Here is a 26,635-nt window from a genome sequence, read left to right as displayed (position 1 = left end):
TGACAACTGAATCTAACTAACACATACAGATATTATTCACCAGGAACTAGTCTGGTATTAAACATGAACCATATTTTCTGCTCTGCCTTGGTGAGGTGAAGCAGTTTTAATTTCTCTCTAAATATTTGACACTCTCTATCACATGTTCCTGTAATTCAGCTTGAAGCATCTCTACTTCCTCTTCTGGATTTTTGGAAATTCAGTTTAAGTTTTTGATTCATTTCCTAAAAGGAAAAAAAACATTTTGAGTCCCTGGATCAGGGAAGATTAGAATAGGAAGTAGAAAATTTTGATAAATTACGGGAAACAACATTCAAACACTTCTGGAAAGATTCTCTTGTTTATAATTGAAAAATGTCAGGGGTCTAAACCAAAATTTAAATACTACTTCCAGAGCTTAAAACTGCAGCTCCTTCGCATTCTCCCTCATCCTGTCCAAGAATATATGTATGATCCCTGATCCATTTATACTCAGTTAACATTTTAGGATTTACTCATCTTCATAAGGCAAATTAACCACAGCAGCCATCTGGCTTAAATGGTACTTGGAAATATCAGTACAATCTCCACCTCCCTAGTAATTTGCAAAGAGAATGAATTATTTTTCTGAAAACACACCAGGAGTCCTTTAAGTAAGTAATTACAATGCAAGCAAATGTTCTGATTATACTGTGTACTTCCGCAAAGAAGGAGGAGATGAAAGGAGCATTTGAAATACTTCTGTAGACAATATTCATTCCTTCTTCAGAACAATGATCAGGACCAAAACAATCTGGCCATGAAAAGAAATCAGATAAACATTTTTTCAAACATCTTTGGAGTATCTCCAAAGAGATAACTTTCCCTTACCTGTTGCCATCAGCTAAAGGCCTGCTGGGCCTCCCAGTAAACCATTTCTGATTTGGGGGATAAGTTTTAAAAAGACATTGTTTCCGAGTCATGGCTTCTGAGGTCAGTGGGATTACTTTCTTTTTTCTCCCCCCTCTTGCAAATTCTTTCCCTTTTAGTCTAAACTCCAAGTTCAGCTGCACTTCTAAATCCAGAAACCTTTTCAAGTGTTCCCTAAGAAAGCCGGGTAGGAGGTGGGCTCCCAGAGCTCTGAAAGTTTAGCAGTTCCATTTGAATTAAAATGCTTGCCCAAGAGTGAAGCAAATTATTAAGCACACACAACCTCCCTCCCCCACCTCAGCTCCTTCCCTGCCCACACCCACATCATTCCTATATATACTGCCTATCCAAATCAGGGATTTTGATTAATTTGTGACCATTTCTTCCCAGACCCTGGAGTTAGCCCTTTGTTTTGAACCCCAGCTCCACCACTTACTGTGGGTAAGTGATTGGGCTAAGCCTCATTTTCTCAACTTTAAAATGGTGATAATAATAGTGCCTATCTCATAGAATTATTGTGAAGTTTCAATGAAATAAAGTATCTATGCAAACTGCTTTTAACAAAGTGCATAGCACAGAGTGAACCTCCTAATGTGATCCATTTTCCATTATAACTACCACTTTTATTATTTTCACTTTGGCAACAAAGTCATACTCTTTATTACAGAATAATTATTCTCCTTTCAACAGTTTCAAGCACCTACTTTGTGTAAGACATTACTCCGTGGGAGAGATACACAGAGCTGTCAGGCTCTTCCTGTCTGTTTGTAGAGATAATTTTTATATCAATAAGCAAAATAATAATTCCCCTTTGTTGAACGGCACTATTTGTGTAAGTAAGTAATTCAGAGATAAGCAATTCTGAATTCCATAGGGCAGGATGCTAGCTGGAAATTCTGATGAAGATAAAGTTGGATTCCCCACAAAAAGATGGCTGACTGAAGAAGAGACAGAAATTCTTTCTAACTTCTGGAATACTCAGGTCTGCTTTTTTTTTTTTTAATTTTTTTATTAATCAAAAAAAAGAAAAGAAATTAACACAACATTTAGAAATCATTCCATTCTACAAATGCACTCAGTAATTCTTAGTATCATCACATAGATGTATGATCATCATTTCTTAGTACATTTGCATCGATTTAGGAAAAGAACTAGCAAAACAGCAGAAAAAGATATAGAATGTTAATATAGAGAAGAGAATTAAAATAATAATACTAATAATATATATATATATAAAAAGGAAAAAGAAAAAAACAAAAACAAAAGATACAAACACACAAACAAACAAACAAAAAACCATATTTCAGGTGCAGCTTCATTCAGTGTTCCAACCTAGTTACATTACACTTAGGTATTATTGTGCTGTCCATTTTTGAGTTTTTGTATCTAGTCCTGTTGCACAGTCTGTATCCCTTCAGCTCCAATTACCCATTATCTTACCCTGTTTCTAACTCCTGCTGGTCTCTGTTACCAATGATATAGTCCAAGCTGATTCTCGAATGTCGGTTCACATCAGTGGGACCTTACAGTATTTGTCCTTTAGTTTTGGGCTAGACTCACTCAGCATAATGTTCTCTAGGTCCATCCATGTTATTACATGCTTCATAAGTTTAGTCTGTCTTAAAGCTGCATAATATTCCATCGTAGGTATACGCCACAGTTTGTTTAGCCACTCTTCTGTTGATGGACATTTTGGCTGTTTCCATCTCTTTGCAATTGTAGATAATGCTGCTATAAACACTGGTGTGCAAATGTCTGTCTGTGTCTTTGCCCTTAAGTCCCTTGAGTAGATACCTAGCAGTGGTATTGCTGGGTCGTAATCCATTCTGCCATTCTATGTCTTTTGATTGGGAAATTCAGTCCATTAACTTTTAGTATTATTACTGTTTGGATAATATTTTCCTCTACCATTTTGGCTTTTGTATTATATATATCATATCTGATTTTCCTTCTTTCTACACTTTACTCCATACCTCTCTCTTCTGTCTTTTCGTATCTGACTCTAGTGCTCCCTTTAGTATTTCTTGCAGAGCTGGTCTCTTGGTCACAAATTCTCTCAGTGACTTTTTGTCTATAAATGTTTTAATTTCTCCTTCATTTTTGAAGGACAATTTTGCTGGATATAGGAGTCTTGGTTGGCAGTTTTTCTCTTTTAGTAATTTAAATATATCATCCCACTGTCTTCTAGCTTCCATGGTTTCTGCTGAGAAATCTACACATAGTCTTATTGGGTTTCCCTTGTATGTGACAGATTGTTTTTCTCTTGCTGCTTTCAAGATCCTCTCTTTCTCTTTGACCTCTGACATTCTAACTAGTAAGTGTCTTGGAGAACGCCTATTTGGGTCTATTCTCTTTGGGGTGCGCTGCACTTCTTGGATCTGCAAATTTAGGTCTTTCATAAGAGTTGGGAAATTTTCAGTGATAATTTCTTCCATTAGTTTTTCTCCTCCTTTTCCCTTCTCTTCTCCTTCTGGGACACCCACAACACGTATATTTGTGCGCTTCATATTGTCATTCAGTTCCCTGAATCCCTGCTCAAGTTTTTCCATTCTTTTCCCTATAGTTTCTGTTTCTTTTTGGAATTCAGATGTTCCATCCTCCAGTTCACTAATTGTAGCTTCTGTCTCTTTAGATCTACCATTGTAGGTATCCATTGTTTTTTCCATTTTTTCTTCTTTGTCCTTCACTCCCATAAGTTCTGTGATTTGTTTTTTCAGATTTTCTATTTCTTCTTTTTGTTCAGCCCATGTCTTCTTCATGTCCTCCCTCAATTTATTGATTTGGTTTTTGAAGAGTTTTTCCATTTCTGTTCGTGTATTCAGCATTAGTTGTCTCAGCTCCTGTATCTCATTTGAACTATTGGTTTGTTCCTTTGACTGGGCCATATCTTCAATTTTCCGAGCGTCATCCATTATTTTCTGCTGGTGTCTGGGCATTTGATCAGGTTTCCCTGGGTGTGGGACCCGGCTGGTTGAAAGCTTTTTCTGTGAAATCTCTGGGCTCTGTTTTTCTTTTCCTGCCCAGTAGGTGGCGCTCGTGGCGCTCGTCTGTCTGCACGGCAGTCGGCCCGGGAAACCGCGCGTGGAGGCGGGGGTCGCTGGCCGCCGCGGCTTGGGAGAGTGCCGGTCCTAATTGCCCAGCTGGCCCGAAACGCCAAGCGTGACGGGAGGGCCCTGCTATCCAACGTTCCCAGTCAGACTGGGGAGCCACGTGCGTGGAGGGGACCCCAGTCGCCAGCCGCCCCGGCCGGGAAAACGCATGCCCCTCGGGTATCTCACCGCAGCAGATTCTCCCTGCCCATTCAGCTGTTCCAGAATGGGGTACGCTGTCTTTTTGGTCTCTGTCGTGACTCTGGGAGCTGTTTCATATTGTTTCTGTTTCTTTAGTTGCTTTTCTGGAGGAGGAACTAAGACCCGCGCGTCTTACTAAGCCGCCATCTTCTCCGGAAGTCCTCAGGTCTGCTTTTAAACCCCAAATGACTGGATGAGAAAACTCCCCTCATTGCTGAGAGCAATCTCCTTTGTTGATTGTAGATGCAACCAGCCACAAATATAGTCAATTGACTAGATGCTAATCCATCTACAAAATACTCTCACAGTAACAATCAGGCCAATGCTTACTTGACCAACTAATTGGACACTATAACCTAGCCAAGTTGACACATGAAATAAACCATCATAGTGTACCATGCCAAGAAAAGGCAGGATTTAAATTGAGCTCCCATTTCCAAAACCTATGCATATGCCTTCTCTAAGCTTAAGTAGGGATTACTCCAGGTGTGGTAACCAGGGACAACAGCTTCAGGAAGAAGGAAAATCCAGTAGAAGAGAAAAGCTATGGCAAAGTTCCCTATAACCACTCCCAGGAGTCATAGGACTCAGCATACAGTCATACTCATGGCTGTGGTTTATTACAGTGAAAGAATTCAAAACAAAATCAGCAAAGGGAAAAGGCATGAGGAGTGAAGTACTGTGGAAACCAAGCATAAGTTTCCAAGAATCCTGTGCCAGCAGAGTCACAAAGGACATGCTTAATTGTCCTAGCAACGAGTTGTAATAACACATGTGAAATGTTGTCTATCAGCAAAGCTCATTAGACACTCTGCACCCCGAGTTTTTACTGGGGGCTGATCATGTAGGCATACTTTGCCTGGCATGTACCAAAATTCCAGGCTCCCAGAAGGAAAACAGGTGTTCAGTATAAAGCACATTGTTTGTACAAACAATTTAGGCATAGCCAACCATTCTTATCAGGAGATGATGGGAACTCTCTCCAAATCTAAGTTTCTAGACTCCCAGCCAAGGACCAGCCTTGTAAGTGGGTCTTTCAAGAACAAGCAATCATAGGCCTACTGTGTTAACTCCTCCCTGAACAGAAGTCAGACAGAGGTCATATAGCCAAGGGGATTATATAACAAATACTGTATAATTGAAGAGGAAAGCACCTCTTCTGCCTGTCTCCACAGTTGCCATCAGACAAAAGAAAACTGTTTTCTGAATCTACAGAGCAGTCATGCTACCCAGTGTGTTTGATGGCAAGACACAAATGACCACAGCAGGCTTGGACTTAAGCATGGCTTTAACAAATAATTTCTTTGGTTCCATCAGTTTTTGCATGATGGTCAATGTATTAGGTGTGGCCAGATTTTTTTAAAGACAGGACAGCATCTTTCTATCACAAGGAGTCACAGTCAAGACTCAGAAACAAATCCTCAAAGTAGAAAGGGATTGGGGGCCAGGCAGGAATTAAACCAAACAAGAAACATCCAAGTCAGCTACAGAAAAGCAAGGGACAAGAAAGGTTTTGTACCTCCCTCTCTACATAGGACATGACTCTCGGGGGTATAAATCTGCCTGGCAACGTAAGACAAATCTCAGAATGAAACGGGTCCCGGTATCAAGGGATTGAGAAAATCTTCTTGACCAAAATGAGGAAGAGAGAAATGAGACAAAATAAATTGCCAGGGGCTGAGAGATTTCAGACAGAATCAAGAAGTTATCCGGGAGGTTTTTCTTATGCATTATATAGATATTCCCTTTTTAGTTTATGGTGTATTGGAGTGGCTGGAGGGAAGTACCTGAAACTGTAGAGCTGTGTTCCAGTAGCCTTGTTTCTTAAAGATGATTGTATAATGATATAGCTTTTACATTGTGACTATGTGATTGTGAAAACCTTGTGTCTGATGCTCCTTTTAGCTAGGGTATGGACAGATGAGTAAAAAACACAGATAAAAAATAAACAAATAATAAGGAGAACAAAGATTAAAATAAATTGGATAGATGGAAATACTAGTGGTCAATGAAGGGAGGGTTATGGGGTATGGCATGTATGAGTTTTTTCTTTTTTACTTCTTCTTCTAGAGAGATGCAAATATTCAAAAAAATAATCATGGTGATAAATACACAACTATATGATGATATTGTGAGCCACTGATTATACACCATGTATGGAATGTTTGTGTGTTAAGAATGTTTGTATAATTGTATGTTGTGTTTTACCAATAAAAATATTTGAAAAGATAGGCTTTATAGAGGAAGTGATGTGTGAGAGGTAGGTTAAAAAATGAGACCGAGCTCACCAGGTGGATTAAGGAAGAAAGAAGCTACAAATTGTATTTGATAAATATATCAGAGTTCATGGATTCAGAACTGGGTTTAATATCTGGTAACTCCTCTTACTCACTGGGTGACCTTGAGCAGTTCTCTAAGCTTCAGTTTCCTCATCTGTAAAATGCAAATAACCATTACACAGACTTCATCATGAAGAAGTATATATTGCCATCAGGAATGCAAAGTGTATAAGATAATGCACGCATAGTGCTTAGCACAAGGCCCAACACTGTATTCAGCTATTGGAAGTATAAAATGGAATGGGAGCAGAAAAGAGGGACAACTAACCTGGACCAGGGGTTGGGGCTGCAATCGTGGAGACCTCCTGCAGGCACTGTCCCTTAGGTTAAGCCTTGAAGAATAAGAAGGCATTTTCAAGTAGATAAGCATAAGAAATGGCACACAAGTGAAGCAGTATCTCATCTTGATGCAAGGGGGCAGGGAGTGTCAGAGATGATATGGAGAAAGAGACAGTGAGAGTGGAAGGGATGTTATGGACCCTGGAGGGTGTTATGGACGCTGGAGGGAGACCCATACAGGGAACCACAATGGTAATGGTGAGAGGCAATGGTTCTTTGAACTAAGGCAATAGTCATGGGAGGGGTAAATGGATGGATTCAAAAGCATTCTCAGAGATGGGACCACCAAGACGTGGCAACTGTTTGGATGGTGAGGGTGAATAAGAGACCTCAAGTTTCTGGTGTGAGCATTGGGTGATGGAGATGCCATTTTCTGAGACAGGGAATCTAGGAAGAGGAGAAACAGCTTGGAGGTGGGGGCTGAGGAGGGGATGAGTTCCATTTTGGGTGGATTATCCTTGAGTCCTGTAGGACTTCCCATAGGAGATATTCCATAGGCATCTGGAAACTGATTTGCAGCTGAGAAAAGATGTCTGGAAAGGAGAGGAAGATCTGGGGTCAGGCATTTTGTAAGTACTATACATATCCCTTCTCACTGAATCCTCCAGTTGGCCCTTTTAGGCAGGAACTATCATCCCCATTTCACAGATGGAGAAACTAAGGCTTTGAATAGCAAGGTAGCTTTTCAAAGATCACATAGTAATAGTTGGGGGAAATGAAACCCAGGTCCCTAACTACAGGAAATGTGCTCCTAACCATTCATTATACTGCCAAGAGTTGGCGGAGTTGTCATTTCTCTTTATTCTGCTTATTTAAATGTTTTCTTTCATCATTATATTTGATTAATGATTCATGGTTATGTTTTCTATTTTGACTGACAACCTTTGTTTCGAATTCTCGTAGAAGTAAGGAAACCACACTATTTTCTGTGTGACCTAAGCCAGCTCTTTCAGGCACAGCTATTGGGTTCCTTTCAGTAGGTTATCAGAAGCCAGCAAGAGAATGAGTAGGTGAGGCTTGGCTGTCATCCCACACCTCTCTACCAGGTTTGATTTTAACAATTTTATTGATATGCAATTTAATAAAGTTCCCCTGTCTAAAGTATACAATTCAACGGATTGAACATATTTACAGAGTAGTACAATCATCACCAAAATCTAATTTTACAATATTTTCATCATTCCAAGAAGAAACCTTGAACTCATTAGGAACCACTCTCACCCCCCACCGCCTCCCACTCTAGGCAACTAATAATCTATCGATTTGCCTATTCCGGACATTTCATATAAATTGGATCATTCAATAAATGGTGTTTTGTGACTAGCTTCTTTCACTTGGCACAAATGTACAAGTTTTCATATGGACATATGTTTTTATTTTTCTTAAGTATAAACCTGGAAGTGGAATATCTGGGTCATATGGCAACTCTTTGTTTAATCTTTTGAAGAATCACCAAACTGTTTTCCAAAGTGGCTGTGCCATTTACAATTCCACCAGCAATGTACGTATGAAGGTTCCATTTTCTCCACATCATTTAGCCATGCCAGTGCCTGAGATGTGGTATTTCATTGTAGCTTTGATGTGCATTTCTGATTAATAGTACAAAGCATCTCCTCAAATACTTAATAACCATTTGTAGATCTTTCTTGGGAGAATTTTCTATTCAGATCCTTGGCCCGTTTTTAATTGACTTGTTCATTTTTTTTAAATTGTTATTGTGTTAACATATATACAACATAAATTTCCCATTTTAACCACTTTCATGTGTACAATTCGGCGATATTACATTCACAATATTGTAACTCCACCAGCATCCATTACCAAAACTTTTTCATCACCCCAATCAGAAACTATACCCATTACACAGTGATTCCCAATTTCCCCTCCCCCAGTCCCCGGTATCCTATAATCAACTTTCAATCCTTATGATTTGATTAGTCTAAGTATTTCATATAACTGATATTATACAAAATTTGTCCTTTGTGTCTGACTTATTTCCCTTAACATAATGTTCTCAAGGTTCATTCATGTTTTAGCATATATGGGGACTTCATTCCTTTTTATGGCTGACAGCATTCCATTGTACATATATGCACATTTTGCTTATCCTTTCATCTGTTAACAGACACTTGGGTTGTTTCCACGTTTTGTTACTGTGAATAATGCTGCTATGAACACTGGTACACAAGTATCTGTTTGAGCCCTTGTTTTCAATTGTATGGAGTATATACCTAAAAGAAGGATTGCAGGTCATACAGTAATTCTATGTTTAATTTTCTAAGGAACCTCCAAACTGTTTTCCAAATGGATGCACCATTTTACATTCCTGCCAGCAACACGAGTGTTGCAATTTCTCCGCATCATTGCCAACACTTATTTTCCGTTTTTTGTTTTTTCAATAATAGCCATCCCAGTGAATGTGAAGTCAAATCTCATTGTGGTTTTGATTTTCAGTTCCCTAGTGGCTAATAAGTTGAAAATCTTTTCATGTGCTTATTGGCCATTTGTATATCTACTTTGGAGAACTGTTTATCTAAGCTCTTGGCCCTTTTTCTTTTTTACTACTTCTGAAAGAGTACACTTTACTGGGAAACAGTGCTGCAGTGACCAACAGACAAATGCAACCCAAGGGGCTTCCTACACGCCACACTCAAAAAGATACACAATGTTTTGTTAATAAAAATCAATATGGATTAATATTAATTCCATATTAATCATATGGAATATGGATTCTCCTAGTCAACTCCCCCAATATCGTTCTCTGAGGGGTTGTGAAAATGCCTGTCATGGTTAGGGACAGGTGTCAACTTGGCCAAGTTGTGGTACCTGTTCATGTGATTGGGCAAGCGCTGGCCTGTCTGTTGCAATGAGGACATTTCATAGGATTAGGTCATGATCACGTCAGCTACATCCACAGCTGATTCCATTTGTAATCAGCCAAAGGGGAGTGTCTTCTGCAATTAGTGATGCTAAATCCAATCATGGGAAGCCTTTTAAGGAGGACTCAGAGGAGACAGGTTGCATTCCTGCTTTGGCTGGTGAGCCTCTCCTGTGGAGTTCGTCCAGGCCATCCATTGGAGTCATCGGCTTCGCAGCCTGCCCTGTGGATTTTGGACTCTGCGTTCCTACGGTCACGTGAGACACTTTCATAAATTTTATATTTGCAAGTGTTCCCTGTTGGTTCTGTTTCTCTAGAGAACCCTAACTAATACATCTTGGTACCGGGAGTGGTTCTTAAGGAACAGAATCTTAAAAATAGGATTTTGTGAATGGTTTTCTACTATGACTGGGCTCAGAGACACTAAGGACTCTGATTCCCGTAATCAGAATGACACTCCCAATCCATGGACTGAGTTGGCAAAGGAGATAGTCAAAATATCATCATTCGATTCTCCTAATGCTTCGCTTGTACGAAGCCAGACTCTGGGGGATAATGTTTTTGACACCTTTACAGAGTTTTGTGGGAATAAGAGTTATAGAGATGTTGGTTGGTTGTTGTTAGATACACTGTCTACATTAAAGGGTGAAAGGGATGGGCTTAAGGCTTCAAACAAGAAGCTTAAGCGCCGTCTGAAAGATGTAGAGGTTTCTATGAGTATCCTGAAGGAAAATTTTATTTCCTGTAGCCGTAGACTTGAGATCTCTGAAAATCAGACTCAGAATCTTATTATTAGAGTAGCAACTTTACAACGTGAACTGAAATCTCAGTCTTGCATGGTGTCTGCCGTTAAAGTGAGGGCATTGATTGGAAAGGAGTGGGACCCTGAAAAATGGGATGGTGACATATGGATTGATAATGATGTTGGGGGTGAGGTTGAAACCCTAGACCATGCTGAGCCTTCTTTAGATAACCCTGTAATAGTCTTCCCTGAGGACATAGCCGCCCCACCTCCAGCCTGCCTTGAGGAATTGGCCACCCAACCTCCTCCTGAAGGGATTAGCCCTAGAGTGATTAATCCTGTTTCACCAGATGAAACTGCAAATGAAAGCCCTGAAGCAAATGGCTTGGAAGATATTTCTAATTCTTTTCATGATCCACCCCCAACACCCCTCATTTCTTCTAGACCTATAACTAGACTAAAGTCCCAACAGGCCCCTAAAGGTGAGGTACAAAGTATCACACATGAGGAGGTACGTTATACTCCAAAAGAACTGTGTGAGTTTTCCAATTTATATAGACAGAAATCAGGGGAATATGTGTGGCAATGGATTTTAAGAGTGTGGGATAATGGTGGGAGGAATATAAGGCTGGATCAGGCTGAATTTATTGATATGGGCCCACTAAGCAGAGATTCTGCATTCAATGTTATAGCTAGAGCAGTTAGAAAAGGTGTTAACAGCTTGTTTGGGTGGTTGGTTGAAACATGGATCAAAAGGTGGCCAACATTACCTGAGGTTGAAATGCCAGAACTGCCCTGGTATAATGTAGATGAGGGGATCCAGAGGCTTAGAGAAATTGGGATGTTAGAGTGGATTTATCATGCAAAGCCTGCTCTTACACCACAGGAATGTCCAGAGGATGCACCTTTTACCAGAACAGTGAGAAATAAATTTGTGAGACTAGCACCATCATCCCTCAAGAGCTCTGTGGTTGCACTTCTCTGTAGGTCAGATATTACTGTAGGAACTGCTGTCACTGAGCTGGAGTCCTTAAACACAATGGGGATGACAGGATCCCGAGTTGGCAGAAGCCAGGTGGCAGCACTTAATCACCAAAGACAGGGTAGACGCAGCTATTATAATAGACAACAAACTCAAAGGAGGCATCAAAATTATATGACACGCAGAGATTTGTGGCATTGGCTAGTAAATCATGGGGTGCCTAGAAATACAATAGAAGGGCAGCCTACTAAATTCTTGTTGGAGCTGTATAAACAAAAGAGTTCTAGGTCAAGGGAACAGAAGTCTAACCTGAATTACAAAAACACAGAGTCACGGCCCCTTAACCAATTTCCAGACTTGAAACAGTTTACAGACCCTGAGCCCCTTGAATGAAGGGGAGGCCAGGTCCCTATGGGGAAGAAACCTGTTACACTGCCACAAATTTATACTGTTAACCTTCCTCTAAGTCTTCCCCAAGGAGACCGATGGCCTTTTACCAGGGTAACTGTGCATTGGGGAAAAGGAAATGATCAGATATTTCGGGGATTATTAGACACTGGTTCAGAAGTGACATTAATTCCAGGGGACCCAAAACGTCACTCTGGACCACCAGTCAGAGTGGGGGCTTATGGAGGCCAGGTGATCAATGGAGTTTTAGCTCAGGTCCGTCTCACAGTGGGTCCAGTGGGCCCCCGGACCCATCCTGTAGTTATTTCCCCAGTTCCGGAATGTATAATTGGCATAGACATACTGAGCAACTGGCAGAATCCCCACGTTGGTTCTCTAACTCGTGCAGTGAGGGCTATTATGGTGGGAAAGGCCAAGTGGAAGCCACTAGAACTGCCCCTACCAAGCAAAATAGTAAATCAAAAGCAATGCCGTATTCCTAGAGGGATTGCAGAGATTACTGCCACTCTTAAGGACTTGAAAGATGCAGGGGTGGTGATTCCCACCACATCCCCATTCAACTCTCCTATTTGGCCTGTGCAGAAAACAGATGGGTCTTGGAGAATGACAGTGGATTATCGTAAACTCAACCAGGTGGTAACTCCAATTGCAGCTGCTGTTCCAGATGTAGTATCATTGCTTGAGCAAATCAATACATCCCCCGGTACCTGGTATGCAGCTATTGATCTGGCAAATGCTTTTTTCTCAATAGCTATTAGTAAGGACCACCAAAAACAGTTTGCTTTCAGCTGGCAAGGTCAGCAATATACTTTCACTGTCCTACCTCAGGGGTATATCAACTCTCCAGCCCTATGTCATAATCTTGTTCGCAGAGACCTTGATCTGTTTCTCCCTCCCACAAGACATCACACTGGTCCATTATATTGATGATATCATGTTGATTGGACCTAGTGAGCAAGAAGTAGCAACTACTCTAGATTTACTGGTAAGGCATTTGTGTGTCAGAGGATGGGAGATAAATCCAACAAAAATACAGGGGCCTTCCACCTCAGTAAAATTTCTAGGTGTCCAGTGGTGTGGGGCATGTCGAGATATCCCTTCTAAGGTGAAGGATAAATTGCTGCATCTGGCCCCTCCCACAACCAAAAAAGAGGCACAACGCCTAGTTGGTCTTTTTGGATTTTGGCGACAACATATTCCTCATTTGGGTGTGCTACTCCGGCCCATTTATCGAGTGACCAGAAAAGCTGCTAATTTTGAGTGGGGACCTGAACAAGAGGAGGCTCTGCGACAGGTCCAGGCTGCTGTGCAAGCTGTTCTGCCACTTGGGCCATATGATCCAGCAGATCCAATGGTGCTGGAAGTGTCAGTGGCAAATAGAGATGCTGTCTGGAGCCTTTGGCAGGCCCCTATAGGAGAATCACAACGCAGACCCTTAGGATTTTGGAGCAAAGCCTTACCATCTACTGCAGATAACTACTCTCCTTTTGAGAAACAGCTTTTGGCCTGCTACTGGGCCTTAGTAGAGACTGAACGCTTAACCATGGGCCACCAAGTTACCATGAGACCTGAGTTGCCTATCATGAGTTGGGTGTTGTCTGACCCACCAAGCCATAAAGTTGGGCGTGCACAGCAGCACTCTATTGTAAAGTGGAAATGGTATATACGAGATAGAGCCAGAGCAGGTCCTGAAGGCACAAGTAAGTTACATGAAGAAGTGGCACAAATGCCCATGGTTTCCACTCCTGCTGCCACATTACCTTCTCTTTCCCAGACCAGAGCTAAGGCCTCTTGGGGAGTTCCTTACAGTGAATTGACTGAGAAAGAGAAAACTCGGGCCTGGTTTACAGATGGTTCAGCACGATATGCAGGTACCACCCGAAAGTGGACAGCTGCAGCATTACAACCCCTTTCTGGGGTGTCCTTGAAGGACAGTGGTGAGGGGAAATCCTCCCAGTGGGCAGAACTTCTAGCAGTGCACCTGGTTGTTCATTTTGCTTGGAAGGAAAACTGGCCAGAGGTGCGTTTGTATACTGACTCATGGGCTGTTGCTAATGGTTTGGCTGGATGGTCAGGGACTTGGAAAGACCATAATTGGAAAATTGGTGACAAAGAGGTCTGGGGAAGAAGTATGTGGATAGACCTTTCTGAGTGGGCTAAAAACATGAAGATATTTGTGTCCCATGTGAATGCACACCAGAGGGTGACTTCAGCAGAGGAAGATTTTAATAATCAAGTGGATAAGATGACCCGTTCTATGGATACCAGTCAGCCTCTTTCCCCAGCAACTCCTGTTATTGCCCAATGGGCTCATGAACAAAGTGGTCATGGTGGTAGGGATGGAGGTTATGCCTGGGCTCAGCAACATGGACTTCCACTCACCAAGGCTGACCTGGCTACAGCCACTGCTGAGTGCCCAATCTGCCAGCAGCAGAGACCCACACTCAGCCCCCGATATGGCACCATTCCCCGAGGTGAACAGCCAGCTACATGGTGGCAGGTTGATTACATTGGACCACTCCCTTCATGGAAGGGGCAGCGATTTGTTCTAACTCGAATAGACACATACTCTGGATATGGGTTTGCTTTCCCTGCACGCAATGCTTCTGCCAAAACTACTATCCGTGGGCTTTCAGAATGCCTTATCCATCGTCATGGTATTCCACATAGCATTGCTTCGGATCAAGGAACACACTTCACAGCAAATGAAGTACGGGAATGGGCACATGCTCATGGAATTCTCTGGTCTTACCATGTTCCCCATCATCCAGAAGCTGCTGGATTGATAGAACGGTGGAATGGCCTTTTGAAAACTCAATTACGGTGCCAAGTAGGTGGCAAAAACTTGAAAGGCTGGGGTAATGTTCTCCAGGAAGCTGTGTATGCTCTGAATCAGCGTCCACTGTATGGTGCTGTTTCTCCCATAGCCAGGATCCATGGGTCCAGGAACCAAGGGGTGGAAATGGGTGTGGTGCCACTCACTATTACTCCTAGTGATCCACTAGGAAAATTTTTGCTTCCTGTCCCTGCTACCCTGAGTTCTGCTGGTCTACAGGTTTTATTTCCAAAAAGGGGTGTGCTTTCTCCAGGAGAAACAACAGTGATACCACTGAACTGGAAGTTAAGATTGCCACCTGGCCACTTTGGGCTACTTATGCCTCTGGATCAACACACCAAGAAGGGGATTACATTATTGTCTGGGGTAATTGACCCTGAATATCAGAAGGAAGTAGGACTGCAACTACATAATGGAGGTAAAGAAGAGTTTTCTTGGAATATAGGAGATCCCCTGGGACGTCTATTAGTACTACCATGCCCTGTGATTAAAATCAATGGAAAACTGCAACAACACAATCCAGGCAGGACCACTAATGGCTCTGAAACTTCAGGAATGAAGGTTTGGGTCACCCCACCAGGCAAAGAACCACGGCCAGCTGAAGTGCTTGCTGAGGGGAAAGGGAACATGGAATGGATAGTGGAAGAAGGTAGTGATAAATATGAACTTCGACCACGTGATCAGTTACAGAAACAAGGACTGTAATGCTGTTTTGTTTGTGTTATACTATTTAAGTTGTAAGATATCAAGTTTAAGAATGAATGTTGCCCAAGGATTTGCACGCTATTCTGGAGAGATTTAATGTGTTTCCAGTTATATGCAGGACAGTTGAGTATTGTCAGGTAAAAAAAAAAAAATGTGTGCTTATTTGTTTTCATTTGGAAATTAAGTATGGTCTAAGGTGATATATATATATATATATATGTGCCAAGTTGACAAGGGGTGGACTGTCATGGTTAGGGACAGGTGTCAACTTGGCCAAGTTGTGGTACCTGTTCATGTGATTGGGCAAGCGCTGGCCTGTCTGTTGCAATGAGGACATTTCATAGGATTAGGTCATGATCACGTCAGCTACATCCACAGCTGATTCCATTTGTAATCAGCCAAAGGGGAGTGTCTTCTGCAATTAGTGATGCTAAATCCAATCATGGGAAGCCTTTTAAGGAGGACTCAGAGGAGACAGGTTGCATTCCTGCTTTGGCTGGTGAGCCTCTCCTGTGGAGTTCGTCCATTGGAGTCATCGGCTTCGCAGCCTGCCCTGTGGATTTTGGACTCTGCGTTCCTACGGTCATGTGAGACACTTTCATAAATTTTATATTTGCAAGTGTTCCCTGTTGGTTCTGTTTCTCTAGAGAACCCTAACTAATACAATGCCCAACCATTTTTATGAAGGCCTGTGATTCACTCAGAGATAGAGCCCCTCAGGGGTCTCTTCTTGTTTTTCATTAGATTTTTCGAAGTCTTCGTTTGTTACTTTCATTCTATGTTCTCTCAAGGCCATCAGGCCAGCTTCTGTACAGATTGCCTTGATGTCAGTACCAGAGAGGTCATCTTTAGCCATGATCAAGTCATCCAAGGTTATGCCATCGGACAACATCATCCTGCTTGTGTGAATCTGGAAGATGTGCTTTTTGGTCTTCTTGTCAGGCAGGGGGAGCTCGATCTTTCTGTTGATGCAGGCTGCTCTGATAAGAGCTGAATCCAAAGTTTCTATTCAGTCTGTGGCCATGATAACTTTCACATCTCCCCTTGAATCAAATCCATCCAACTGGTTCAACAGTTCCAACATAGTTTTCTGAATTTCTCTCTCACCACCAGAATTTGAATCATACCCTTTTGTCCCCATGGCATCAATTTCATCAATAAACACAACGGACGGTGCATGTTCTTCAGTAACTTGAAGCAATTCCCACACAAGTTTGGGCCCATCTCCTAGAAGGAGCCAACCACTTTTAAGAAAGTGGCCGAGGTTTGGTTTGCTACTACTTTAGCTAACAATGTTTTGTGCCAGGTAGACCATAGAGAATGAGCCCCTTTGGGGGCTTTATATCCATCTCTTCCTAATATTCGGGATGTGTAAGAGGAAGCGCCACAGATTTCTTAATTTCCTGAATTTGATTGTCTAACCCCCAATATCAGTGTAGGTCTCCTGGGGAACCTTTTCTACCTTCATCACAGTGACTAGGGGATTGGTGTCATCCATCAGGACCCCCATCACTGCATGCACCTTGTGGGTGAGGAGGACAGAGCAGCCTGGTTCCAATAGATCCTTGTCCACAAATGAAAGTGCTGACAGAGTGTTCTGAGCCCACTGATGTAGATATGATGGCATAATTTTCATCAATGATTTCTTCCAAGGTTCCCACTGACATTGGGGTCCCCCTCAGATCATTCACCTTTGATCTTTCCTCCTCTTGCTTTTCTTCTAATGGTTTCATTTGTTCCTGATTTCTAATTAATTCTTCCTCTAAGAGAAGATAATCTTCCATTCACTCTAACTTCAATAATTTTAACCAGCACTGAATGTGAGGTGTTACCAGTGGCAGCTTGCTGACAGCATCTGGTCTCTTTGTTTTCTTCTTCTTTCTTCCCCACTGTGTTGGTACAGGGGGTTCATATTTCTATTTATTGTCCTTGTCATCCTTTTTGCCACCTCCAGGACCATGACCACCATCTGACTTTGACCCATCTTGCTTTGGCTGCTCAAGCCACTCACTTGACCCATTTTAAAACTGGGTTGTTTGTCCTTTTTTGTTGTTATTGAGTTGTAAGAGTTCTTTATATATTCTGTATATTAAACCCTTATCAGATATATGATTTCCAGGTATTTCCCTCCATTCTGTAGGTTGTCTTTCACTTTCTAGATGATGTCCTTTGATGTGCAAAAGTTTTAAATTTTGATGAAAACTGATTTATCTATTGTTTCTTTTGTTGCTCATAGTTTGGGTGTCATATCTAAGAATCCATTGCCTGGTTTAAGGTAGGTCCCAAAGATTTTCCCCTATGTTTTCTTCAAAAAGTTTTATGGTTTTTGCTTTTACACTTAGATCGTTGATCCATTTTGAGTTAATTTTTTAATATGATGTGAGGTAGGGAATGTAATTTCACTCTTTTACATGTGGATATAGTTCTCCCAGCACCATTTGTCAAAGAGTATTTTTCTTTACTCATTGAGAGAACTTGGCACCCTTGTCAAAAATCATTTGACCATCTCAGTCAGCTGGGATTTTGACAGTGATTACATGAATTTGTATATAAAAGTAGAGTATTCTATATTTAAAAAACAATATTTGGACTCCCAGGCCAAGATGGCGGCTTAGCAATGTGCACATTTTAGTTCGTCCTCCAGAACAACTAGTAAATAACCAGAAACAATGCAGAACAGCTCCTGGGGCCATGTCAGTGACCAGACACACAGTGTACTCCAGTCTGGACCAGCTGGACTGGCTGCAAGCCGCCCCAGAACCGTGAGTTCCCCAAGCCACGGAGGCTGGCACCCCTCCCCCATGGCTGCTTCCCAGAGGGGAAAGGAAAGAGACTTTACCAGCAGCAGGGCTGAGTCCAACCAAACATCAATTGTGGCATTAATTAACAAACACTGACGACTAAAAATAGGCCCCCAGCTCAGGTGAACCCAGTCAAAGTGAAGGTTGCTCATTTTTGCCCTGTGCCAAGGGGGCAGGGCTGATGGAAAAAGGAAAAAAGGAGAAGGAAACAGAGGTTTTTGTGGCTGTGTTTCTACAAAGGCTAGACTGCCTTTGGATACAGCGGCAGGGCTCCTCAGGCTGCAACTGCCCCAGGCATAGGCAGAAACAAACTCATTTTGAGGGCTCGTCTGGAACCTGTGCCTTCCCCAGGGGAGGGGTGAAGCCCAACTCAGATGGAATCCCTCCCTCAAGGAATTCAGACACCAGGGCTTGGTAATTTGAAGCCATTGAAACCAGCCTACAACTTCTCCTCTGTCTCCACCACGCCCCCAGCCAAAGTTAAAGGTACCGCATCATCTTATGCTGGTGGGGCCTGCAGGCAGACAAGCACCACATACTGGGCAAGATAAGAAAAACAGAGCCCAGAGACTTCACAGGAAAGTCTGTCAACCTGCTGGGTCTCACCCTCAGGGAAAACTGACGCAGGTGAATCTTTCCTCCTCATATGAGGCCAGTTTGGTCTGGGAAAATCCAGCTGGGGTCTATAATACCTATGTACACCCTCCTCAGGGTGGGGGGAAAAAGGCACCATACAAGCAGGGCAAGAAACAAGAAAACAAGAACTGAAAATTCTCCACTGTTAAACAAAACCTAAGCTAGAGGTCCAGAAGAAGCTGAACTGAATGTCAAAGAACAGAGAGACCACAAATTCATCCAGCAAGAAAACCCTAGGTAAAAGAAGTGCAAGCAATCTCCAGAATAAACTAATTAAGGTAATTAAATGCCTAGACGCCAGCAAAAAATAACAAAACACACTAGGAAAATGGAAGATATGGCCCAGTCAAAGGAACAAACCAACAATTCAAATGAGATACAGGAGCTGAAACAGTTAATTCAGAATGTATGAACAGACATGGAAAACCTCATCAAAAACCAAATCAATGAGTTGAGGGATGATATAAAGAAGGCAAGGAATGAACAAAAAGAAGAAATTGAAAGTCTGAAAAAAAACAAATCACAGAACTTATGGAAATGAAAGACACAGTAGAAGAGATGAAAAAACAATGGAAACCTACAATGGTAGATTTCAAGAGACAGAACATAGGATATCTGAACCGGAGAATGGAACATCTGAAATCCAGCAAGAAAAAGAAACTATAGGGGAAAATATGGAAAAATATGAGCAGGGACTCAGGGAATTGAAAGACAGTATGAAGCACATGAATATATGTGTTGTGGGTGTCCCAGAAGGAGAAGAGAAGGGAAAAGGAGGAGAAAAACTAATGGAGGAAATTATCACTGAAAATTTCCCAACTCTTATGAAAGACTTAAAATTACAGATCCAAGAAGTGCAGCATACCCCAAAGAGAATAGATCCAAACAGACATACTCCAAGACATTTAATAATCAGAATGTCAGAGGTCAAAGAGAAAGAGAGAATCTTGAAAGCAGCAAGAGAAAAGCAATCCATCACATACAAGGGAAGCCCAATAAGACTATGTGTAGATCTCTCAACAGAAACCATGGAGGCGAGAAGACAGTGGGATAATATATTTAAATTATTAAAAGAGAAAAACTGCCAACCAAGAATTCTATATCCAGCAAAACTGTCCTTCAAAAAATGAGGGAGAAATTAAAACATTTTCAGACAAAAAATCACTGAGAGAATTCATGACCAGGAGACCAGCTCTGCAAGAAATACTAAAGGGAGCACTAGAGACAGATATGAAGGCAGAAGAGAGAGGTGTGGAGAAGAGTGTAGAAAGGAAGACTATGAGTAAAGGTAAAAAGAAGGAAAATTAGAAGGACATATAAAAGCCAAAAGGCAAAAAGCCCAGGCAGTAAGAACACTGATGTTGATGGATTAAGCTTCCCAATTGGGGGACATGAACTGGCAGAATGGATTAGGGAATGGGACCCATCTATATGCTGTCTCTACTCAAAGGACATGAGGGCAAGGACACAAACGGACATTTGCACACCAATGTCTACAGCAGCATCATTTACAAATACCAAGAGATGGAAACAGCCAAAATGTCCATCAACAGACGGGTGGCTAAACAAACTGTGGTATATACATACGATGGAATATTATGCAGCTGTAAGAGAGAATACAGTTATGAAGTATGTAACAACATGGATGGACCTTAAGGACATTATGCTGAGTGTGATTAGCCAGAAACAAAAAGACAAATACTGTATGGTCTTACTGATATTGTAGGAGCCAAGGGTTAATAGAAAAACTGCGGAATTTGTTGGGAGTGACTGGCTTCAGCGTGGCCTTGGCAGTAAACTGTGGAAACTGTTATCTGCTTACTTGGAGGACAATCTGAGAGGGACAGAATGTTTGTTTTTTCTTAAGCCCCAAGGTCTTTTTAGCTATCTCTTGTATGTAGGGAGTAATATACTAAAAAGCAGGCTTGGTAGGCAAAAGAGCTGTGAGAAAGGATATAAAATAAAGCAGCTGAAGCTCTTCGGGGCTGCAGTCATCTTGTCTGTCTCGTACGTCTCCTATGTCTGTGTGTTTCATTCCGCAGGAGTTGCTGAAAGATTGCAACAAGTGTCCGTGTCTGCAACATGATATGAATTGACATTAGTGAATAAGCTTGGAGAATTTCGTTGGAAACAGAGACCATCAGGAGATAGAAATAGGGTAAGATATTGGGTAATTGGAGCTGAAGGGATACAGATTGTGCAACAGGACTGAATGTAAAAACTCAGAAATGGACAGCACAATGCTACCTAACTGTAATACAATTATGTTAAAACACTGAATGAAGCTGAATGTGAGAATGATAGAGGGAGGAGGGCTGGGGGCACAAATGAAATCAGAAAGATAGATAGATGACAAAGATTGAGATGGTATAATCTAGGATTGCCTAGAGTGTATAATGACAGTGACTAAATATACAAATCAAAAAATGATTTTGCATGAGGAAGAACAAAGGAATGTCATTACTGCAGGATGCTTAAAATAGATGGCAATTAATATTTTAAAATTTCAACTTATGTGTGAGACTAAAGCAAAAAATGTTTATTTGGTACAAAATTTATATTTTGACTAGTGCATTTCCTAATGTAATTTATGTAGATAGCTTGGTTGAACAGCATAAGTACATGGAACCTTGGGTAAGACATGAGATTTTGCTGGTTTGTCCATAGTGATGCCCCGATGAATCCCAGAGTAATTTGATCAGTGAGCGGAAAAGTATTTGCAAAGTCCCCTTCGGGTAATGGTGAGAACGGGGGAAAATTCTACCTCCCCAAGTTGAATTCTTCATATTCTCACAAGCAGTGTGGACAACAAAAGCTATAGGCTGAGCCCCCAGTCTTGGGGTTTGTTCATATGAAACTTAACCCCACAAAGGATAGGTCAAGTCTACTTAAAATTAGGCCTAAGAGTCACCCCCAAGAGAACCTCTTTTGTGGTTCAGATGTGGCCTCTCTCTCCAGCCAACACAACAAGCAATCTCACCACCCTCCCCCTGTCTACGTGGGACATGACTCCCAGGGGTGTGGACCTTCCTGGCAACGTGGGACAGAAATCCGAGAATGAACTCGGACTCAGAATGAAGGGATTGAGAAAAACCCTAGAATGAGCTAAGACCCAGCATCAAGGGATTGAGAAAATCCTCTTGACCAAAAGGGGGAAGAGTGAAATGAGACAAAGTGTCAATGGCTGAGAGATTCCAAACAGAATTGAGAGGTTATCCTGGAGGTTATTCTTATGCATTAAGTAATTATCACTTTGTTATCTAAGAGGAAATGGAGAGGCTGGAGGGAACTGCCTGAGGATGTGGAGCTGTGTTCCAGTAGCCGTGATTCTTGATGATGATTGTATAATGGTGTAGCCTTCACAATGTGACTGATTGATTGTGAAAACCTTGCGTCATATGCTCCTTTTATCTACCTTGTCAACAGATGAATAGAACATATGCAATAAAAATAAATAATGGGGGAACAAATGTTAAAATAAATTTAGTTTGAAATGCTAGTGATCAATGAAAGGGAGGAGTAAGGGGTATGGTGTGTATGTTTTTTTGTGTTTTCATTTTATTTTTCTGTTGTCTTTTTGTGTCTTTTTCTGAATTGATGCAAATGTTCTAAGAAATGATCAGGATGATGAATCTGCAGCTATGTGATGATATTGTGAATTACTGATTATATATGTAGAATGGAATGATCACATATTGGGAATGTTTGTGTTTCTTTCTGTAAATTTTTAATTAATAAAAAAAATTTTTTTTAAAGTAAAAACAATATTAAGTCTTCTGATCCATTAAATGGGATGTCTTTTCATTTATTTAGATCATCTTTAACTTCTTTCAAAGATATTTTATAGTTTTCAGTGTATAAGCCATGTACTTTTTTTGTTAAAGTTATCCCTAAGCATTTTTGTTGCTACTGTGCATTGAATTCTTTTGTTAATTATTTTCAAATTATTTATTGTTAGTGTATAGAAATAAAATTGATTTTTGTATATTGAGCTTATTTGTATCCTGAAATCTTGCTGAACTTATTAATTATAAGTGTTTTTGAATGACTTCTTGAGATTTTCTATATTTAAGATCATTTCATCTGCAGATAGATAAAATTTTCTTTCTCTCCAATCTGGATGTCTTTTGTTTCTTTTTCTTGCTTAATTGCTCTGGCTAGAACCTCTAGTACAATGCTGAATAGAAGAGGCAAGAGTAGACATACTGTGTTACTCCCAATCTCAGAGGAAACATTCAGTTTTTCAACATTAGATATGATGTTAGTTTCGGGTTTTTCATAGTTGCCCTTCATCAGGGTGAGAAATTTCCTTTCTACTCCTACTTTGCAGATTGCTTTTATCATGAGAAGGTGTTGAATTTTGTCAAATGTATTTTCTGTGTCTACTAAAGTGATCATGTCATTGTTTCTTCTTTAGCGTGTTGTGGTGGTGTACTGCATTGATTTATCTTTGAATGTTGAAGCAGCCTTACATGCTTGGAATAAATCCAACCTGCTCGTGGTATATAATCCTTTTTAAATGTTGCTGTATTTAGTTTCATAGTTTTTTGTTGAGGGTTTTTACATCTGTGTTCCTAAGGGATATTGCTCTGTAGTATCTTTCCTTGTCTTTGTCTGGTTTTGGCATCAGGTTAATACTAGACTCATAGAACAAGTTGGGGAGGGATTTCTCCCCTTCTGTTTTCTGGAAGAATTTATAAAATATTCATGCTAGTTCTTCTTTAAATATTTGGTAGATTTCACCAGTGGAATCTATCTGGACCTGGAGTTTCCTTTATAGGAAGTGTATTAATTACTAATTTGATCTCTTGTCATAAGTCTATTCAGACTTTCTATTTCTTCTTGAATCAGTTTTATTAATTTGCATCTTTCTAGGAAACTGTCCATTTCGTCTAAATTATCTAATTTTTGATCATATAAATATATGTGGTGTTCCCTTTTAATCTCTTCTTTCATTCCTGATTTTAGTAAATTGAGTCTTCCCTATTTCTTGGTCAGTCTTGAGGAAAGTTTGTCATTTGTGTTGATCTTTTCAAAGCACTAACTTCTGGTTTTGTTGATTTTTCTCTTCTCTGTTTCACTTATTTCCACAGTAATCTTTATTAATGCCTTTCTTCTGATTGCTTTAGGTTTAGTTTGCTCTTCTTTCTCTAGTCTCTTAAGGTGAGTTTAGGTTATTGATTTGAGGTCTTTCTTCCTTGTAAAATAGGTGTTTATTGTTATAAATTTCCCTCTAGTTATTGCATTCACTGCATCCTGTAAGTTTTGGTATGTTGTGTTTTCATTTTCATTTATCTCAAAGCATTTCTAATTTCCCTTGTGATTTCTTCTTCTTCTTTGTTTCTACCAGGTTTCAATGAAAGTAAGTCTCAGACAGAATTCTGCCCCAATAAGGACATTTAGCATGCAAGTATGAAACATCCATACAATTAATTCTAGAAGCTCCAAGTTCCAGCAATGTCTCTCAGTGTTTCTCAAAAAACTCCTTGCACAAAAGGTTTATCTGAGGTGAATGCAAAAGTATTCCAAAGGCAGGAATTGGCCAAAAACTCTCTCCATCAGGGATGCAAGGCCATTTAAGCATCAAACTGGGTTGCCATATTGAGTATGAGAGGATGGATGAACAGCTTACCAGATTTTTATACCTTATTAATGCAAGGATGGAAACACCAGAAAAGTAATTCCAGTTAATCCACATCTCTAAAACATCACTAGTCTTATTAATTAAAAAACTCTTCTAACATTATGAATGTTAATGAGCAGAAAACTCTAGAGTTGTAAGGCATGAAAGACTGGTGAAGTACTTGTAGGAGCTGCCTTAGGAGGGTGGCATTTGATGAAATCTCCTGTTCACCCCAGGAGTGAGCATGTGGCAGTGCATACCCACCCTGTGGGCTGGATCAACACCAGCACACACATTCAATCCCATTATCTGTGAAGAAAGTAATTTAAAGAAAATTATAGGCCATATTATGGTACAACACTAGAAAAAATATCACTGGGTAAAACTTTATTACAAATCCAGTTGCTGTTGTTTTTCAAACACATTTGGGAGTTGTCAGAACAAAGTGTAACAAATTGTTGAAAAAGTGTATGGGAGGCCCTCTTCAGAACAACATGGAAACAAGGGAGATGCTTCACTGCTCAGACCAATGCCCACTTAGTCTGTCACAATCATGGGCACAAAGAAAACCAAAGAACATCATGAGCATTGTCTCTGATGTTAACCCCAAAGGGCTGTGTGAAAATCCCTAATTTCCTGTGTTCCAGCCTATTCTTGGTAGAATAAATTCCATATATTACTCCAGAGAATTTAAAGCAGGACAACTTTTTATTGCAGGCAATCTACAGTACTGCCTCCTTCTGGCTCCAAAAGCATCACAAACATTTGGTAAACTGGAAGGCTCTTATTGAATGCAAGTGAGCAGCTGTTATTAGGCAGAAGGATGAGTGTAAGCAAAGGTTTGGAAGTGAGAAAGAGGAACCAAGAGAAATTCAATAGAAAAGAGAAGAAAATCCAAATAATGGGATGTGCAGTTTGGATGGGGAGTGGCAAAAGATAAAGCTGGGGGTATAAGCAGGGGAGGCATCCTGGAGAAATTCAGGGCCAGATAGTACTTCTTCCGAGAGTACTAGGGACTTATGGAAGGGTTTATAGCATGTGAGTGGTACATGATATTTGCACAACGGAAAAAGCTCTATGGCTGCTCTGTGACTAATGGCTGGAGTTGGGCAAGAGTAGAGGCAAAGAGACGAGGTAGGAGGCTACAGGAGACAGGAGATGATGGATCTTATGGGGTCTTGGTAATACTGAATCCCCAGTCACTCTGCAAAGACCCACTCACTTACCCAAGGAAGCCCCCACCCACTGGGACTGGTGTTTCCCAAGTAGGTGGTGGTATCTGCCGTTTCCTTTCTCTTCCTCTCCAGGATCCCTTGTTGATGTCAGCCTGAGAAACCATGTGAAGGTGCCTCACCGTGCCTTCTGTGCTCCCCATGAGAATGCCATTGTCCACATGACCCAGCTAGTCTAAAAGCTGATGGGCAACCTACAGTTTGAAGGAGACTTGAGAGACACCTTAACCTAATGCATTGTTGGATCATGATGCCAACAACTTGACCATAAAAAGACATTTTGGAGACGCCTGGAAAAATCTGAACACAGACTAGACGATTTTAAGGAATTATCACTTTTCGTAATAGAAAGAATGTTACTTATGCGTGTATTATATCCTCACATACAGGTGTGTGCACACACACATTAATAAGAAAAAAGTTAGGGAGGATATTCATCCAAATGTTCACAATAAAGCTTCTTAAGAAATGGTATTAAAGTAATTTTATGTGCCTCTTTATACTTTTGTCACCATCACCATCACCATTAATTTACTGCCAAGAACCAGTGTTGGTTCTATAACAGAAAACTTCGTGGAGTTTTTTTGGTTTTGTGGGGTTTTTTTGTATGCTATATGGTGGGGGTCACATTTCATTCTTTTTCAATGTGAGTATCCCCTTATTGCAGCACCATTTGCTGAATTTTTGTTTGTTTGGTTTTCTATTTGTTTGTTTCCTTGTTTGTTTGTTTGGGAAGTGCATGGGCCAGGAATCAAACCCAGGTCTCCTGCATGGGAAGCAGGAATTGTACCACTGAATTACCCTTGCACCCCCTGTGGGTTTTTTATTTGTTTTCCATTTTGTTTTGTTTTGTTTTGTTTACATGGACAGGTACCGGGAATCAAACCTGGGTCTCCAGCACGGCAGGCAAGAACTCTGCCTGCTGAGCCACTATGG

General features: G+C 40.9%; 1 pseudogene; it reads right to left on the bottom strand.

The window, feature by feature from the left end:
- Positions 1-16,107: 16,107 nt before the first annotated feature.
- LOC143683051 (26S proteasome regulatory subunit 4 pseudogene) lies at positions 16,108-18,360 on the bottom strand (annotated as a pseudogene).
- Positions 18,361-26,635: the final 8,275 nt, after the last annotated feature.

The sequence above is a fragment of the Tamandua tetradactyla genome, chromosome 5, assembly GCF_023851605.1.
Source record: "Tamandua tetradactyla isolate mTamTet1 chromosome 5, mTamTet1.pri, whole genome shotgun sequence".
Classification (NCBI taxonomy): Eukaryota; Metazoa; Chordata; class Mammalia; order Pilosa; family Myrmecophagidae; genus Tamandua; species Tamandua tetradactyla.
Note: the sequence above shows the minus strand (reverse complement) of the source record. Positions and strands in the feature narration are given on the sequence as shown.